This window comes from Frieseomelitta varia, unplaced genomic scaffold (assembly GCF_011392965.1).
Source record: "Frieseomelitta varia isolate USP_RPSP 00005682 unplaced genomic scaffold, Fvar_1.2 scaffold_418, whole genome shotgun sequence".
Classification (NCBI taxonomy): domain Eukaryota; kingdom Metazoa; phylum Arthropoda; class Insecta; order Hymenoptera; family Apidae; genus Frieseomelitta; species Frieseomelitta varia.
The window spans coordinates 672,627-692,728 of record NW_025110166.1 but is presented as its reverse complement, the minus strand read 5'-3'; the positions used below and the strand labels follow the sequence as shown (position 1 = coordinate 692,728).

The window sequence follows — 20,102 nt, the reverse complement described above, 5'->3', positions numbered from 1 at the left end:
TTACTTTTTTATTTAATAATTATTTAAATTTATACTGTTTTGGTTGTGTACTTTTTATAACTTGATAAAATTATATTCAGTCACGAAAGCTACATATATTTACAAATTTCAAATATTAATATAAGGAAAACAAGGATTTTAGACACTTTATAGTTAATTTGTTTATTAATTAAAATTGTACAGATTTAAAAAATATACTCAGTTTTTATATTTGTTTATTGGAGAATATCGAAGATTTAATACAACATTAAATTTGCAATTCTTTTTTAAAGTTTTATAAAGGGTATATATATATATATATATATATATATCTACTTTAATATTTTTTCGTCATTATGAAAATTTCAGTTCCCTACAATTTTACAAAATTTTAAAAAATTCAAGTCTTTATAATATTGCTTTTTAATTAAATATTTATTATTATATTAATTCATACACCGCAGCATCGTATAAAAGACCAGAATATTTTTACATTATGGAACAAAATTAAAAATTAAAGGATATAAAATAAAAATATAAAATAAAATATCATGTTTTGTAATAACATTTTTAGGACATAATGTAGATTGATTGCAAATGAAATGTTACATTGACACAACGTTCGCCCTTAATAGATCAATTAAAATCGAAGATCGAACTTGATGGATTCTCTTCGTTTTTAAAAACTTCTGTTAGAACTTATACATTTCGTATAAAATATATCTATTTTTGTGAAATTTTTATAGAAAAAAGTGTTACACTTAGAAACACATTTTTAATTAGTGTTCTCACGAAACAGATATTTTAGAATCAATATAATAAAAGTTCTGTGGAAACAAATTATTTTAGAACGTTTAATTAAAAATCCATTTTTATATTCATCGAATAGGATTCAGCGTCAATATTTGCTACAATAATTGAGAACCTTTTTAATATTGATGAAGAATTATCCGTTCGTTCGAGAGAAAATTTTTATCTTCAAATTTTATAAGTTCCGTTCTGTTTGAAACTTTTATTTTTAAGAACATTTATCTATCTATTCTCATCGGGACTTGTGACATAAGAATATATTTTCGAAAATGTTCTAATCCATGTCTCAAATAGAATAACTTTTTCTATTCTTGATTCAAATCCAAGATGTAATATCTTCATCTGTTCTGAATATTTGATACTGGACAAATGCACGTAGACTCCAAATATAAACTTTTTTTTTTTATTATTCATATTTCGATTTATCATTGAATCATCATCCTCCAGCTCACCGTTACAAATTGAACAACTTCAACTTGTTAATACTTCTCCGAAATAGAGGGAATCTATCTACAATCTACAATAAAAAAAAAAAAAAAAAGAAAACAATTTATCGGGCAGCGGTATCGGTTAATTAAAATTCTTGTAGAACGCAAAGGGGTCCCGGCGACAGTCAGGTGCAATGTCGCGAATGGTTATGGGCGTCAGCGAATAATGTGTGCGTCCCTGCGAGCACGAGCTGTGTAAATCGTATTAGGGATTATTGCACGATCAAAAATATCCCCGTAGGATAATCCTCGAAGGTGGCAACGATGTGTGAGTGGCATTAACTCTCGTGTGTACCATGATGCGTGTAGGTATACACTGATCCCCTCATCTTCGCTCTTTCTCTTTCCACTGTATCTGCAACTATGTTTCACAGTGTACCGGTGGATATGAGTTTGTGTGAGCTAGCCACCACGTCGGCCTCTGCGAAAATCCACGCCTCTGCATCCTGTTTTCGATTTATCTTTCTCCTCTTTCAGGCTCACGACGGCCAGGTGATGTCATCGATGGGTACCTACGGCCCTTCCCGTAATCACGCTTTAAATGTTTATCCCTGGGGGCATCTATTCGGTTAGATTCTAGGTAAAGAAACGTTTCGTAAATTAACATTCACGCGGATGTGGTTCGTGAAGTCTTTGAAAATATCGAGGGTAACGTTTTAATTTTACTTGTCGAGCGAAACGCGAAACGTTTTAACGATCATCCTAGTATGCGTGAGACTAAGTTTACTTTTTTCAATTTCACTTTCATGTCTGAAGTAACTTTTAGAAAGTACGGAAACCAATACTTTAATTTCATTAACAAGGTGAAATATCTTGTGCTTGTTTCATGTGGTGTCACGAAGAGATACCACGAAAAATCCCAGCATGCATGAAACTTAATCGTTATTTTATAAACTAACTTTCGTCAAATTGTAATTAACGAAAAGTAGCTGTTTGAAAACGTTGACTAACACTTTAATCTTATTAATGAGATGAAGTATCTTTTTGTTTATTTTTTTTGTGACGTTAGAATCATTGTAATGGATAGATTAGTTATCAAATAAATTTTTCTCATATTTTTCATTTTTTTGTTATTACATGATATGTACATTTTTGATTTTTACACAACAAATATTTGTCAAGTTTGAATAAAATTCAAATATCTAAAACGTAATGTTTATATTATGTTAATGTATCAACACATTGTCCACTAAGATTTTTATTCGCATATTTATTGTTTATATCTTGATATTAAAAATATTTTTCATTTCTCTCAACAGAAAGATAAAAGGAAAATATACTCACAGTGAGACATATTTTTTTATACAAGAAGGTAAAATAACGAATTACTCGATTGTAATATGTTATTATAATATATAAATGTATATCCATAATTTGGATGATAAATCTATACAATAAATTAAGTAAAAAATCATAACTTAGTGATTGAAGAAAATTTTCAGTATGTACTACTGCACGGCGTAATACGCTTAAACTTTATTTAATTTCACAAAAACATCCATCGATATTAATTAAACAAAACTCAATCCATTAAACTTTTATTTTTGGTGCAATTTAAAATTTATAGCGTATTATTGAAATGAATAATGTGCACGATCTGTGAGAAAAGAATGGATTTGAGACTATTCGATAGAAACAGTTGATATTCTCGAATTGAATACATTGAATATTTTCTTCAATTGTAAACTTGAAACCCAAGCAATGGAACAGACTTGAAAACCAAGCGTGGGACATAGGTTTACATGATATTTCAATATGTAAATTCACCAGTCAAAATATAAAACATAGATTTAAAGTCACTCTGTAAATGTTATTTATTTATTACACGAATAATAGTAATCAACATATATCTTCTTCGAAAGTAAAATTTATATCACTTATTTCATTTATCCATTTGTTAAATATAAATTACTTGACACCTTTTGCTTTAAGCACTGTTTGAAATTTGACGAACCCTTTCACGATCGACACTCCGAAAATGATTAAATGGTTAAATCAAATTAATATATCAATACATTTCTGTCACTTTATGGTTGTGTATAATCAACGTTACTATTTACGTTTCTTTGGACTCTTTTCATGTTGAATTCAAGTTATATTGGCTTATTATAAATTGATCATACGACAGTTATATAAAAGTATCATAATTCACGATTCATAAATTGTTGCAATGAGAACCAATGGCAAAAGGAAAATATATAAAAATGTGTAAGAAATATGTAACAAAAAAAATAACAATATAAAAAATATGTATTATGTATCTATATAAAAATCTGCAGTTTAGTTATTATCATATAAAATATATTATTACAATATAAATGATATAAATATGTCTTAATCTTAAATTTATGTATCATAATTTTTTGTATTTGTAACTGTACAATCAATCACAAAAGTCTATAGTGTTTAAAATATTTAAAATAGAAGAACTATTTTGAACAATTTATAAATCTTAATTAATTAAAATTAGATTATCTCTAGAAAATTTGTTACACAATTTCTATGTATGCAATAAAGCGAATGGAACTTGTGTTGATTGTAATAATAATAAGAACACATATTTTAATATACTCATAGTAATTGTATAGAATATTTTATGACATTTTTTAATGTTATTTCATTGCATCGACGCTAAGATTATTAGGAACTGAAATCAAATTCATAAAATTTATAATATTATGTCACAGCAGATGGTTGATAGATATTGGAACTGATGCAGATATTATAAAGGAGAGTTATCATAAATTGTTAAAAATTTAAAAAATTATACAGAAATCCGTCGAAGCATTCATATAAAGTTGATGATACAGTATACTGAAGAGCATACCTGTACCAATGACAATGAAAAATTGTTAATAATTTAAACTAATACAACTTCGTCAAAAGTGATCGTATAACTACTTGAGATCACTTTGATCTTATTTTAAAGCGTAAAGCTACTTTAACAATCGTGAGTTTGTTTTATTTTTCTCGAAGATGATATTACATTACGTAGCGAATGGAAAAGTGATATTTTTTTCTCAAAACTTGTAAAAATTTGAACATGTGTAGAAACATTTAAATATTTTTTTAGATCCATTATCATTTTGAAGTTTGAAGTCTCCCTTTTATAACAATCCCTTAAAAGTTGTTGTACGATTTTTTTTCACCATTTTATTAAACATTGAACATTAGAAAAATTCAAGATCCTAATATTTTGTTATTTATGTAAACCTAATGTTCCAAGTGCAATAAAGTGGTGAAAAAAAAGATAGTTTTAAGGGATTGTTGCAAAGAGAATATTTCAATCTTTAAGACAATGGTATATTTAATCACGAAAAGATTTTTTAATCTCTTTACGCGTTTGAATTTTTACAATTTTCAAAAGAAAAGAAAAAAAGTATCCTGAGAAAAAAATATTCGCTGCATAATATAAAATCATCTTGTAAAAAAAACAAACTCACTACTATCAAAGTAGAGAGTGCGCTTTAAAATGAGGCCAAGTGGATCGTTATATGATCTTTTTTACGAAGTTATATCAGTTTAAATTATCGACAATTTTTCATTGTCATTGGTGCAGTTATGCTCTTCACTGTAAGTGTTTTGATGAATTTACCCTTAAAAAATGTTTGACCAAGTTACTTATATTTTTTAATAAATTAATATAGTCGTCATCTTTTTTTAAAAATTTATATAACTTTACTTAATACATAAATTGACGCTTGTCAAATGTCTAAAATTCTCCTTTTTACACATTTGAAATTTGCATATATATATATATATATATATGTATAAACTTTCACGGCTAAAAAATTGTAAATAAATCGAGAAAAATTTTAAGTTAATAAAACTTAACGTTTTAAAATTAAATGTCAATAACGATAATAATTTTTGGTAAATTTTTGGCTCAGCGACTTCTCTCAATTTTCGCTACCGTTTCTTTAAATAATAGGTTTATTTTATCACTAAAAAAAAAAAAGTCAATCCAAAGAAATTATATAGTTCTTTAAAAAAAACCGAAAATATTTAAAAAAAATTATAAGCCAGTGAAATAGCTAAAAATTCAAAAAAAAAAAAAAAAAAACCGGTAAGCTAGAAATTTTTCCAGCCATGATTTCTTTATGTTGACAAGCTTGAGAATAGCCTGAAGCAGCAGAGAGACACAGAAAGGATACGATCTGAGAGAAGTAGAATTATCGAATCCGCTCTCTTTCTAATTATCCCAAGGTGAAATACATGATGTGCACTCTTCGTTGTACAGTCATAATAGTCGCCTATAGAGCGTTAATGTTCTGAGGCTCTTATAAATATAGATGCAAGACGACAATCGAGTCCACGACTGTCGTTGTCGACGACTCTTGACTTTATGTATTTTTAATAGGATTTGTTAATTGCTTCTTCTTTGCGATGCAATTCGCGTGGACAAACAAATTCTATGCCCGATCCGCGACCAACTATGAAAAGTTTCTTCGCTAATAAGCTGATTTTATATTTATTTTTATATTTATATCTTTTAATTTTATGTATATATTCGTTTCGAAATCCTTAATCCTCTTTAATCAAAATTTTCCTTTCAATAATAAGGGTTATAGTATTTAATTTAATTTGAAATAAATTATTATTCTTAACAGATAATTTGGTGCCACTAATAATGCACTAATAACTGGACTATGAATTTTATGCAGATTTATCAAATGAGACATAGAAAGATATTTTGTCTATTAAATATCATTATAAATTAATTACTATATCTGTTATAATATTATGATCATCGTATATATATAATAGTATTATAATAGTATTATAAGATATTTTGTCTATTAAATATCACTATATAAATTAATTACTATATTTGTTATAATATTATGATCATCGTATATATATATATATATATATATATATATATATATAATAGTATTATAATTATTACTATACTTATAATTAATCAAATTTTATAATCACATAAGATTACTTGTAAATATTACTTGTAGATAGTATAGTATATATAATGTAATATATATCATTTTCTCTGAAATGTCTTGTGAAAAAATTTTATTCTATATTAACGATTTATTTTTGGAATAAGTAAATAAGAGAATCGCCCCCTTCGCGGATTGCATTAGGATATTCTGATAAAAATAAATTCGATTTACTTTGTATTATTAAAAACCCACCATGTAATTATAAAACTTTGAAGCTAATATTTTTAATTTTTATTTATTTGAACTAATCAGTATGATTATCGATGTGTATAACATAAATATCAATCACACGTTTTCATCATTTTACACTAAATAATCCATATTTGGTGTCTCAATTATTCAAGTTTTTACGTGACAAAATTTGGCAGCTCATAATTGAAAATGAAAGAGAAAATCCTTTGTGTGAGATTTAACAAATCCTTGATTAAATTATATTAAATGCAGAGCCGAGTATACATATGAAGATATTTTCATATGAAAATTGATACATTTCACTGACATGTGGACTACAAAGATAAAAAGATCGTGAGATTTTATCTCATTATGTGAAAGTTTCTATCGACCAACAATAAATTATAGTAATGACGATTCAAGATTCGCTTTGAATAAAAAACGCGTCTTCGGCATTACTTCTACTTAATCTATATCGATAATTAAGATATGAAATTTCTAGCAGAGAAATTTAAATTTAAAGAATAGGAAGATATATATAATAGAATAAAGAATAGAAACTTTCGTTATTCAGAACGTCATGTAACTGGTGATGTACAAAATGTGTAAATAAAAATATAGGTAAATAAAGTGTACAATTTTTTCCATTTTAAGATCATTTAAGATTTTGAAATAGATTTTGAATTTATTTAATTGAAAAACAACTATACATGTATTTGATTAATTTTCAAATTTAATTTTCTCAGAAACGAAGCGTCTTACAAAAAAAATGCTGATTTATTTTTGCATGTGTAATAACAAGCCAGATTCAAGTATATTTGACAAAATTTCAAATCTCATTTTTTTAGAAATGATAGATTTTATTTCTGATTTATTACATTTACTTTTTGATTTAATTAATTTTATTCATTTTAAATATATACAAAATAACAATTTTGAAAAATTTTGAAATAATTCAACTATTTTGTGCACATTAATCAAGATTTTGACACTATTGAAAAACTTTGACCGAATAATTTAACTAATTAATTAACTAAAAATGTCTTACATTTTCTTTCGAATACGATTTATTAAGATTGAAAGAGTTAACTGAAAAAAAATGTTAGTCTTTCTTTTTGAAGACCTAAGTACCTTTTCATATAGAATCATCTTATATTGGATTATATCATCAACTACATGGTACTCTGTAGGTATATTTTATGAAATCATTCAAGTCTTTGAAAATGCACCGATTCATATTGCGAATCAATGAAGTTTCTATGAAAAATTACAAATTTTGATAATTCTAGAGTAAAAACTTGTAGAGTTGAAGGGTATATCAAATCTTCTAACAATTATCAGTTAACAGATTCGCAACTGCTGACACAAATTCACGTCATTTCAACGTACATTTCTATATATCATCGACGTGAATTTTGACGTCATTTCGCAAACTCATTTTGTTGTCATCACTGACAATATCACATTGAGAGGATTTTTGAAAATGAATTGTCAAATAAGAGAAGAGAAGACTTATTTCATAAAGTATCACAGAAATATGTCAAATATATTTAAAATATAAACGAATTAGCTCAATTACCTATTCTTCATTTTCCTTTTCATTCTTTGTCGATTTAAATTGTATTACTACTAACAATAATGTAAGTATAATCATGATTTTCATACCTTTAAATAATAACAGTAAATGATCACATGTTAATTTATGAAATTTAGTACTGTCGAAATAATTAGTATTAATAGTACTGTTGAATTCTCGTTGCATAGGAGTTAATACGGTGCATGATACAGTCCCTGAAAGATTACTACCTAGCTGTTACATGATTACACGAACATAAGTAAACAATTATCTCGCAGAATAATAAATAAAATAAAAAAAAAAAAAAATAGAATTTCGCCAGCTGTTCTGTCCCGGTAGAAAAAAAATCACACCTCGAATTTTCCAAACTAACGCTCTCAAAACGACGATAGAAGGGATCGCATGAAAATGAAGAGAGTCCCTTGGCATCTGCTTGTCTTTTTTTTTTTTTTTTTTCAAATGAAATGGTTCCGGCTCTGTATCCGAGCGTGTGCACACGCGGAACATGAATTCGATAAGAAACGCGTCGGCAGTGTGCGAAAGAAGACGGAAAACGGCTCGTCACCTTCGAACAGGGGCAGGGCAATCCTATTTCTTTCTTATGCAAAATCTTCGTGCGCGTAGCCGTGTTAAGGGATTAAAAGTCCGCTCGGCAGGGTCAGCCGAAGGCTTAGAACGCCTAACAAGATTAGCTTAAGACGCCGAGTCCGCATACCCGGAGGATTACACATTATGTATTCACCTGGATGTATTCACGCAGAGATCTAGTTCGAGTTCCTGTTTGCGTCGAAGACGATGCTCGCGAAAGCGCGGCTTACCAGAACGGTCGCGTCGCGTCGCGTCGCGTTGCGTTGCGTCGCATCGCGTCGATGACCGCGCGATTCGATACGTTCAGTGATTTCCCGACCAATAGACAACTCTTGCGTATTAGATTGTCCGCTAATAAGTTTTTTCTTCTGTAAATATTCTTGCATACACTCGTATTTGTGGAACATGCGTTGCATAAAACTCGTAGTTACGCTGGCTGTTGCAAAAGAAAGAACTGAAGTCTTAGTCATCGGGAAAAAATAGTATACAAAAGTAATGTACAAAAATAAGATTTAAAATATACAAAATTTAAAGATAAACAAAATTGCACAGAATATATATATATATATATAGACGAAAGTATGTAAAGTAAGAAGATTGTAGTATCCTTTGTCATAATTATCGCACAAGTTTTATTTGTTTAGTTATGTTTGTGAAAATATCTTTGAATGTCTTTATAATAATTATGACTACTAAATCAAACTGACTAAATTAAACTTTTCGAAGTTCTTTTGATTAATCTGCTAGCTGTGCGTTTTTACGTTGTCCTACGTCGCAAATGTGAAACGATAACAAGTATCAAATGCAACTGCAGTAAAATTGAATTAAGTTATAACAAAATGGCAATCGCTGTTTTAAAAAATCGATAATTTTATTGCTCAAAATCATTAAATATTTCTTACGAAGGAAAAGAATTTTCTTATTAAAAAAAATTAAATATATGAAGATAAAAAGTGATTTGAATCTTAATGAAATTAAAAATTTAATCTTTTCTCATTTTTATTCTAACAACAATAAAAATTATCAAAAAAATTGTCATGCAACTGCCGAATAATTAAATAAATATTCCAAATATTCTATTTCAAAATAAATTTCAATAAATTACACATTACAGTATTAACAATTTCTTTTGCACAAATTCTTTCTCTAATAAATTTTATTATTTTTTTGTTTTTTTTTGTTCATTCAAAATATTCTATAAATTGTTGTGAAATTTACAAATACATTACAATTTTCACTAAAACTTTAATTCACGTAACAAATGATTATTTTATTTTGTGACAATATTGAAAATATTTTTACATATTTTCAATATTGTCATTTTTAAATATTTTTTTCATATAAAAGACATTCATCTTCATATATACATTCAAAAACATAAATATTGAAACAATATTCTTTTATTCCTGAGTGCTAGCTGCTCACACAGTATGTAGATCTTTTTCTTATGTCTAAATTAGAAGAGATTATATTATATTATAATATAAAGAAATTTGTAACATCAAGTAAAACATAGACACGTTTTTAACAATTTTATCTACACTTTAATTTAATATTATGTTAAAATCAATAATACGAATTGTTAAGAGGAAATGAAGGAATGATCCTTATTGTTAGTATATGTATATTTCATGTGAACGCTATGCATTTCTATATATACTTTGACCCATGATTGAAGTAATTAATTTTATCAGAATACAGGCGTATTAAGTATAGATAATATGAACACAATGATTAATTCATATTTAATCATTCTGTAATAGAAAATAATTTAAATCCATTCTATAGTGGAAAACAATTTTTCCAAAAATATTAATTGGTTTGCTGTGTAAATTATTTTATGTGAACAATATTATTCACTAATTTAAATTTATTATAATATTACTCACTAATTTAATAATTTAACTTCGATTCGAAATTTTAATTCGTTATAATAAATAGACTGCGGATATTTTTATGAATAATATTTTTGTGAAACCTAAGTGTTTAAAAACCTATTTTACATACGAAATATTATACAAAAGTACTATACTTTAGATATTTAATTTAATTTTGTATATTGTGTGCATTTTACGCATCCTTAAATTTCTGATAAATTAGTTTATTATTATAATTTAGATATATGTACGTGGTTAAAATTATGGTATGAAAATGTGATAAAAAGCTTCGAAATTTGCCATGAGTTTTAGATTGAATCGTTCGATAAATAATGCAGCGTTGAGTTTAATCCTTTATGTTTATAAACAATAATAATTTAATGTAATATGTTGAAGATATGCTCTTTATAAATATCGATAAAGATCGAACAAAAGAAGACATAAAATTACATATACAAAGTAAGACTCTAGCCATCTTTCAGCGACTCATAAACATTCATTTTACATGCTTTTTTAACACTATAAGGGATTGTTAATGTGCATATTGAAGTGATATAAGCGTTCATATAAACTGACATAATTTCAAGCGTTAATGAAAGATATTATTGAAATTTTATAAAATTCGAATGGAAAATTTAATAATAATAGATCAAAAATCAAAAAGAAATGATCAATTATTGCTAATAATTTTACTATTTTCATTCAGTGTGATTTAATGTCAACATAATCAAGCAGTAATCTACAAATCTAAAATTTAACTTCGATTTTTTGAAAAAATAAGGAGCGAAAATTTTAGATTATTAATTAATTTGAGATTAACTCTTACAGTCGTAGTGTTAATAAAAAAAAAAAAATTAAACCTCGCGAAGTGACTAAAACACAATTGAAAATGAAGTATTACGTTAATACGACATAACTGATTAAAGTAATGAAAGATGACAGCGTTTATTTTAATTAAATTTAATTTCGATTCCCAAAGTGAGAAATATCACACAAGTTGGAGAGATAAATATATTCGTGCATAGGGGAATGCATTAAATCCTCAGTCCCTTATGGTTTTGTGTAACGCCAGGGGAACATTTTCATAGGATACGACATAATCTTCTGTGGAAGAAGAAATCACACGCGACTCTGGGTGAGCTTCGACTGAGTGTATTGTAACAATAGAGTGCGTTTAGACAGCGATCCTATAAGAGTAGAAGAAAGAGAGCTTCGTCGAGGGGGAGCCTTATCTTCCCTGGTCGACTAGAACTTTATTTCGAGGCGAGATACGGGTCTCTCCGCGGCTTTTAATGTCTTTTCTCTCCGTGGTTTGATTAAGAGTGCCGAGCACGACGAACGTCCCGTGGCAAGAACGCGAAACAGAAAAGGAAGAAAGCAACGACCGCCAGAGATAGTGCGCTGGAGGCTTGAATAATTGTTGCCTTATAGCCGTCAGCTCGTCAAACGCCGCGTTTACCTGTGGCACTGTGACAATTAAAAACGGAGGTGAGACTTCATGTTTTTATTTTCACTTGGACATTCCGTCAGATGACGACGATTGATGACGTACGCAAATTGATGCAACTGTATGTCAAACGCACAGTAATATTTAAAAATTGACACTACTTTTTTAAAATTAGAATTGAATATTCTAATAGTTAAGCGATCTTGGTGTCGATAAAAATATTGTACGAGTTCTTGCCTTTTAAAAGTTGAGTTAAAATGTAATATAATATAATATAAATTTAATAATATAAATTTAAATATAATATAGATTTTATATCAGGTTTGGGCAATTCATTAAATATAAAACAACAATTTGAAGTAATGAATCATTTTTTCTAATTTATTACTTTTATTTGAAAAATAATTTAGTAAAAGTAACTTTCATTTTATTGTTAGATCAAATGAATCATTTGAAAATAATTTTCTATTAATAATTTGAATTAAATCATTGAAATGAAATGACAAACAACCACAGCAGAAGATAAAGTTTTAAGAAATTTATTTATTTAAGAAATTTAAGAAATTATTTGTAGAAACGAATACAAAGTAGAGAATGAAATAAATTTATTTAATAGCTAACAAATGAAATTTTGAGGAAAGTCATTCGCTCATTCAATTAAATTAACGTAGGATTATTTCAAAATAATATCGAATCAAATAAGATAATATGTTGTTTAAATAATCATTTTTCAAGTATTTCATTCAGATAATCTCCATATCTGTTTTATAATTTACAAATTAAGAAGAATTCATAGAATATTGTTTATATCATTGTGTAGTATATAAATCTTTTTCATCAATGACTTCGATGTTGATGTGATGTTTATAAATATCATTAAATTTAAGATATTTCATTTTATAGTGTATTTTACATTCTCTGTAATAGAGATTGGTCATAAAATTCAATTCAATAAAAAACTTCTAGAACTGAATAATTTAATTTTAAATTGTTGTGGTTTCTAATAGCTCAATGATTGACATTATTACATTGAGAGCAAAACAATTTAAGATTAGATAGATGAGGTATTTTGAAATTTTAACTTAATTTAATTTGTAATTTAATTAGTAATCTCTTTTATAGAGAATATAAAATACAACAAAATGAGATATCTTGAATTTTAATAATACAATAGAAATTATAATAGTCGTTTGTAATACAAAAATACTATTTCAGAGTTTCTTGCATGAAATAAAATTTTTATTTTATCATTACTGTTGAATAACTGGTGAGGTATGTTCTCTAATTTAATACAAACTACAATATATAAAATTTATTCAATTACAAATATTTCTTCAGATACATTAAAAAAAAAATAAAATTATTCAATACAAAAGGTACGAAATTAACCTTTTCTGGAAAATTAAAAGAAGAAAAATAAATAAACAACAAAGATATTTTATTTAGCGAAAATATTGCAAAATTTCAGCTCGATTGTTATTATATATGTAGAATGTTGTGTTTTTTTTCTATTATTTTGAGGATTTGTAAGTTTCTGCATAACTCGGCTCAACTAATGTTCTATACTTGTCCGATAAGAGAAAGAATTGTAAGTTTTCTCATATGACCTCATATTTCTTAGAAAATGTAAGTCTAAAGAAATATATATCTATTTATCGTACCAAAAAACAATTGAACACGAGAAATATCTTAATAATGTTGTTTCATTTGAGATGGCAGCAAGTTACCACTTACGTGATGTCACATAACATTTAAGTAGGATATAAATGTGATTCCTTCGAAAGAAAAAAATATCAATAAGAATTTTCCTAGGCGGATACCACTGATACCAAGTAAGGATGGTACGAGTAAGTGGTGGTTTTGGCAAGGGGATGTTCTGATGCGATTTCACGCTGGATTTGCCTAAGATCTCCGCTAAGGAGCCCTTTAACCCTCCCCTTTTACCCTTCTCCAGCCTTCACCCTTCCATCACCGATTCGATGCTCGTGGCTGGCGTCTTCTTCGACCCCTCTCTCATGCCGACCTTAGCTTGCTCCGACCAGCGTCACTTCCCGAGAAACCCCCGAAGATTACGTGCCTTAGCACAATGTCGCCTAAAATGCCTTCATTGTTCAAAAGAACCGGTGAGACTGTTGTGTTTCAATTATAACCCTTCCTACATAATATTTCCAGTCGCGGAAACAACAGCGTCGAAATTGGAGGAATATAATGGAAAATGTAGGAATAAAATAAAATTACACACTGTGTTCAATCAACGTTTGTTAATTGGCAACGTTTAATTACGTTTTTGTACAGTTTCGTATGGTGGAATGATTAATTTTGTATAGTTTTATATAGTATCCAAGTAGCACTTTATAATGGAATGCAAAATTTTACATGAGCATATAATACAATAAAATTCTATTGCACATATGACGTGTTTAATCGACATTTACTAAATGAAAAAGTGAAATTTTTTAATCTTGAAAAGAGTAATTTTGTGTATAATGATCAAATTTTTATAAATCTATAGTAACAGTGCAAGAGTAAAATAACATTATTCATACGATATGTTTGACCAATATTTGGCCAAATGGCATGTGAGATTTTCTAATCTCACTTATAATGGAATACAGAGTTTTACGTAACCTATTCGTATAATAGAAGTATAAGAATAAAACAAAATTATACATTTGTATGATATGTATAATCAATATCTATTAAACGTAAAATGATATTGCACGTGTAAAATTAAATTCCATGTTCGTAGCTAATTACTAAATGTTCACGTGAAACGATATATAATGATGCCCCATTCTTTTTATCCATTGAGTTAAAAAAAAAGTTGTCCGAAGTTATCTGGCCATAAAAAAAGAAATTATCTAGTCACGAAAAAAAGTTGTCAATAAATGCTTACAATAAATACAACGTTAAGATTCGCCAAGCAATGCAAAGTAAAAGAGGATGAAATTTGAAGGAAACGAAGGATGGAAGTTCGGAACAAGGGAAAGCTTAAAACATCATTAGCAAAATGAAACTCGTCGCTGGCCTCCTCCGAGAACCCATAAGCTCTCTGTGACGTTTATTTTTCTACGGCGAGCCGAGAAGGAATCTTGCCCAGTTCCTTTGCATATCCGATCGTCTTTGATCTTACTTCAGAACGCACGGTAGCTCTCATCGATCCCCCTAAATATTTTAGATCGTCCGAGCAAGTGGAATAGCTAAATCCGAAGTGTTCCTCGGCCGATGGCGGGTTCAGGTTTTGCTGAAACCCTCGTGGATTAGGAACATTCGTGTTGCGCGTATATCCGTGTTTTAAGGACGCATGGAAGCCACTGTATACCGTAACTTCGCTTGTGTGTGTATCCTGATTTGTGCCGGTCTCTCTGCGCGTGTATGCAAACCCTTATGGCTTAAGCTAAGGCTAAGGCCGAGGCTCTCCCGTGGGATTACTACGTCATTCTGCAGGACTCTCCGGTCGCCGGAAGGATCAGCTCTCTTCCTTCTGAGGATTTCGTGGAGGACTCCATCCCGTTTCTAAATCAGGTTGTCAGCCACAGGCTGAATCATTTTCGTATCGTTTAGCGCTTCTTTCGTTCTTTAAACAGTCTTTGATAATCTTCTTCTTAGAGTCGTAAGATACGTATCTCCAAGAAGGAGGTTGTGCAATCTTAACTCTATATATCCGTTAAGTGACCTGTGACATTTTTATATCATTAGACAGACGATTTCTGACGTATCATAAACGGTGAGGGACAGCAGAAGAAATTTGTTTATAATTTAATGCGTAATATAAGTTTTCTTTTGTGTAAATTTTTTGAATGTCTTGATATTTGCACGCTATATCATGCTATATGCTACTTTTGATAATATAATATTTAAATATTAAGATACCTACTTAAAAAATAAAGAAAAGCTCTACTGTATCGTGTTTAAGGCGAAATTGGGAAGAATAAAAATATTACGTAAAAAGGATATATAAATATTGTTGTATTATCTTCTAACGTTTCATAAACGTTCATATTGTCATATTGAACTGATGTAAGCGGTATCATCAAGATATAAAATCTTAAGGATGCATTCTACATAATTATTCATTTATTTACGGGCAGTATAACCTACTAAAACAAATAAAATAATTAATGAGTTTAACAAACGTTACAATAATAGTAATAGGGAATAACATGAGAAAATTAATCCATGAGATATATACGTTACTAATCCTGGATAACCAAACTATATAGTGAGTTATGTTATTATTAAGTATTTGTGAAAGTATTTTATTTTATAACAAAATATTTTATTTTATAAAAAAACAGGATAAGTAAAATTTAAAAAATCATGTTTGATATTGAATTTATTAATGTTTGGAATAAATATTTATATACCATTCAATAAATATTCTGTTATTTTTATAAACGATTAGTTATTCAAGATTAATATTAATTACTGTAATTACACTATTAAGGTTTATCTCAATGTTTATCTGATTAAACATGATATTACAATGCTGTACAAAAAAGAAATCATGATATTGCAGACTTTTTATAGAAATGAATTACTTACTTTTGAAATTCTTAGTTTAATTTTATTTAAATTCTGGTAACTCTTAACAATAATTGTGATTTAATATAAGTTACTATGTCATCAACTAGTAGTGATGCTAGTTACGATACAAAATTATAAATGTAATGCTTTTATTTTTCAGAAAGTTTTGAAAGTTTTGAACGGGAGTGTGCTTTTAAAATTTTTATTTATATATTTATAGTATTTAATAAATTTGTCGAAAATTTACAACGATAATTTGTTATATTGTTTTCGTCACAAATCGTTTGACTTTTTTATTCTATTATTAGAATCGCTTTCTTGCAACTTATGTATAAAGGAAATATATGTAATTCTGTGAAATATAATTTCAAACGAAGTAACTTATTAAGTAGTAATAAAAAATATTTTCTTCCGTCTTGGTGAAATCTTCTTTCCTTCTTCTTGCATTATTCATTACAAAAGAGGATTACATTTTTTATAAATATTTCTTTTTTATTTTTCAACTTCTTTTCATCTTCTTTAACTGTTTTATGTGTTAAATAGAAGTTTTCTTCATCAAATTCCATTGTGTATAAAGAAGAAACTCCATTTGTCAAATGCTACTCTTTATTCACAGTGTGAATAAATGTCAAAGGGACAAAATTGCTCTTCGCGATAGGAACAAATATTTTGAGAAAGGTGGGACAATATTTCAGATATATAGACTACGACAACTGAAAATCATTTAGAAGTACACTTTTTCAATGCATTGGTGTACCGACGTTCGACACTTGTAAGAAATCCCTGTGTGTAAACGCTGGATTTAGCCGAAAACAGTTCAGACACTTGTAGGAAATCCTACGGCGACGGCAATTTTCAAGATTTCAATTTTAAAAATTTTAAAATCGCTCGTGTTTTTCGCCTATTTTTGAGAGTTTGAAATTTCAAATTTTTTCACTTGTTCGTACAGTATATTCGTTAAAAAAATAAATAAATTAGTTAAAGAGAAAATAGAATTTAAGGAAAATAAAATTTGTTTTGTTATTGCCAAAATCATGTAAGAATGAATTAACACATATTACGTGTTTCCATTAAATCTGGATTTATTGAAAATCCTATGATTGAATTGATAAGCTTTTCATAGAATCGAAAGCGATGAAAACATTGAAGATTCGTAAAGTAACCTATGTACATCCTTTAGAAACGTGACATGAATATAATATTCAGTGTATAACTTACTATGTGGAAAATAATTCAAAAATTAATTCAGGATTCAAAAGCGAGAAAATAAATTCATACAAACGTGTGTTTGTTTTGGGTTACAGAATTTTGTGCTTCGCATGTTATGTGAGAGAAATGGAATTGAAAAATAAACGTACATACGTGTCACTATCCTCAGAGTGGATAACCTTGTGTAACTTGTTCCGTTTATTTGACGATAAAATAAAAATCAGATTTAATGTTCGTACATTTATGAAAATCAATTTTATTTAAGTTTAGGTAGAAAATTCATTTCTCTAATTTTTTTTCTTAAGTTATATTTTATATACTACATATTATTTTGTTAAAGTTAAACTTCTATTCAGTAAGTTTCATTTTTTCTTGAATTCTTATAAATCAAATCCTGATTTTTTCTGGATTTTTTATACTTCTAATCTGATTCACATGCATAGTGTAAAATAAATCGGCTTGCGTTATCAATAAACTACAGATTTTTATGCAAATTTCCATTTTTATAAATAAAATTTAGAAAAAGAGAACCTAGATAGAAAATTGATTTCTCTATTAATTATTAATAGAGAAATCAAGAATATTACACTTTGGATATTTTATTTATTTTTGTATGTTACATGTATTCTGTGTATTTTTGCACCTTCAAGTTTCTCATGAATGCACAAAAATATTATAAATTGTCACAGTATGTAAAAACATCATAGACAATTTTTTTCATGACTGAATCTACATCTTGATCTGAAGAATGAAGTCTACCTTTTACTACACTCATAGAAGCTAATATTCAAAGTAAATATACAATTTATTAACATTTTAGAATTAAAAATCAGTTAGGAGTCAGAGAAGAAAAGTATTTTCAATTTATCATAAAATGAATAATATATTTTAGAGGCTGGAAATGAGCCCAAGTTTATCGTTGATTGTATGATTTATTTATTTTTACAATTTCGATACTCAGCGTTATTATAATATTAATGGAAGTTACTATACATAATTTTCAATTGAACGTAAGGAAAAGAACGTATGTACGTGCTTGTTCAATCGCTTTAATATCCGTCACCTAAATGTTATAAAAGATTGGATCTTAGACAGCAAGCAGCTATCGCGTCTTGTAAACAACATATTCTTATTGTGTCTAAACGACATTGGTTGTCGTTGCGTAACCGAGGAAAAACCCATCCATCAGCTTTCACCCCGATATCTCGGGCTCGAATTAAACAAATAACGCGAATCTTACGTTAGCTCTTCTACGATGAAGGCTCGAAGGCTCTCAAGAAGCGACAAGCTGCCACCGATAAGAAGTTTCTCGATACTGTTGAAAATCCAACGAATAATCCATCCATCGCCTACCGGTAATAGACGACCGGAACCTGTCCTTGGTGCCACTTAAATCATCCCCCAATGAGTTGGCGCTTACAATAACTCGTTACCGAAAATCCAAATTAAGCTCCTTAGTCGAGAAATTTACGAGACATTCTCCCTCTTCGAAAATCCTTGCCGCCATCCCCCGCCGCCCCTCTTTCTACGTCCCTTCTAGCATCTTACGAAGTTTCCTTTCCTTTTCCTTCGTTCGGCGCAGTTTATCAAAGTAATTTTAATCTGTCGAGTATAGCAGTGCGTGCACACAAATGTCAGTTACCGCGGCGAACAACGCGAAATCGTACGAACCTCCGCAGATGTTGGAAAACAAACTCTGACGCCGATGACGTGCGCGCGTGTACGTACGTATGTGCACACATCGAAACGGATATATACTGGGAAACGGTAGCGGTGTACGAGCGAACAACGCCCTTCTCTTATTCTCTGTCTTGTATAAGAGCTTACTCTCTAAGCGTCTTAAGGGCAAGTTTTCACCCTTGCTTTCATTCAACGGCAACGCATACGTAGAGAGAATGATCTCGACTATCGAGCAAAACGCGCGCCGCCAGGGCTTGGATCGAGGTTCAGCGTGTAGCGGGATACAAAGGGATTAATATTTGCATGACTTCTAATGAATCGGATAAATTGATAGAGCTACATCGTTATATTGTGACTATGTCAATGCGTATTGCAAATTTGCGAGGTTTTACATCATTAACTCTAAATCTGTGATTTAAAAAGAATTATTTTTTTTAAAGGTTAAGATCAAATGAAAGATGAAGAAAACAGAACGTTATTTATGTCCATCCAAATTGTGGATTTTGTAATGGGGTAAAATTTTAAAGTTAAAAAAATTTGAAACAAATTACAAATTGTTTTTAAATTCTATAGGATATGAACTCATTAGATTTCATTGTTTTAATTATTCATTTTCTATTAGGCTTCTGAAATCAAAGCTGCAATAAGAAAGTAACTTTGTTTTTAATAAACCAACACAAAGACAGTTAGAAATTAGATATTGTTTCAAATGTGCTATAAATTTATTTATATTATTATCTTTCTGCTGTAAAACCACCATATTTATTACTTGAAGCTAATATCTTTCTA

At 28.7% G+C, this 20,102-nt stretch overlaps 1 protein-coding gene across 2 annotated transcripts in view; it reads left to right on the top strand.

The window, feature by feature from the left end:
- Positions 1-20,102, top strand: part of LOC122531833 (homeobox protein dve-1) — a 90,405-nt gene that overhangs the window by 43,036 nt on the left and 27,267 nt on the right. The window lies entirely within an intron of this gene.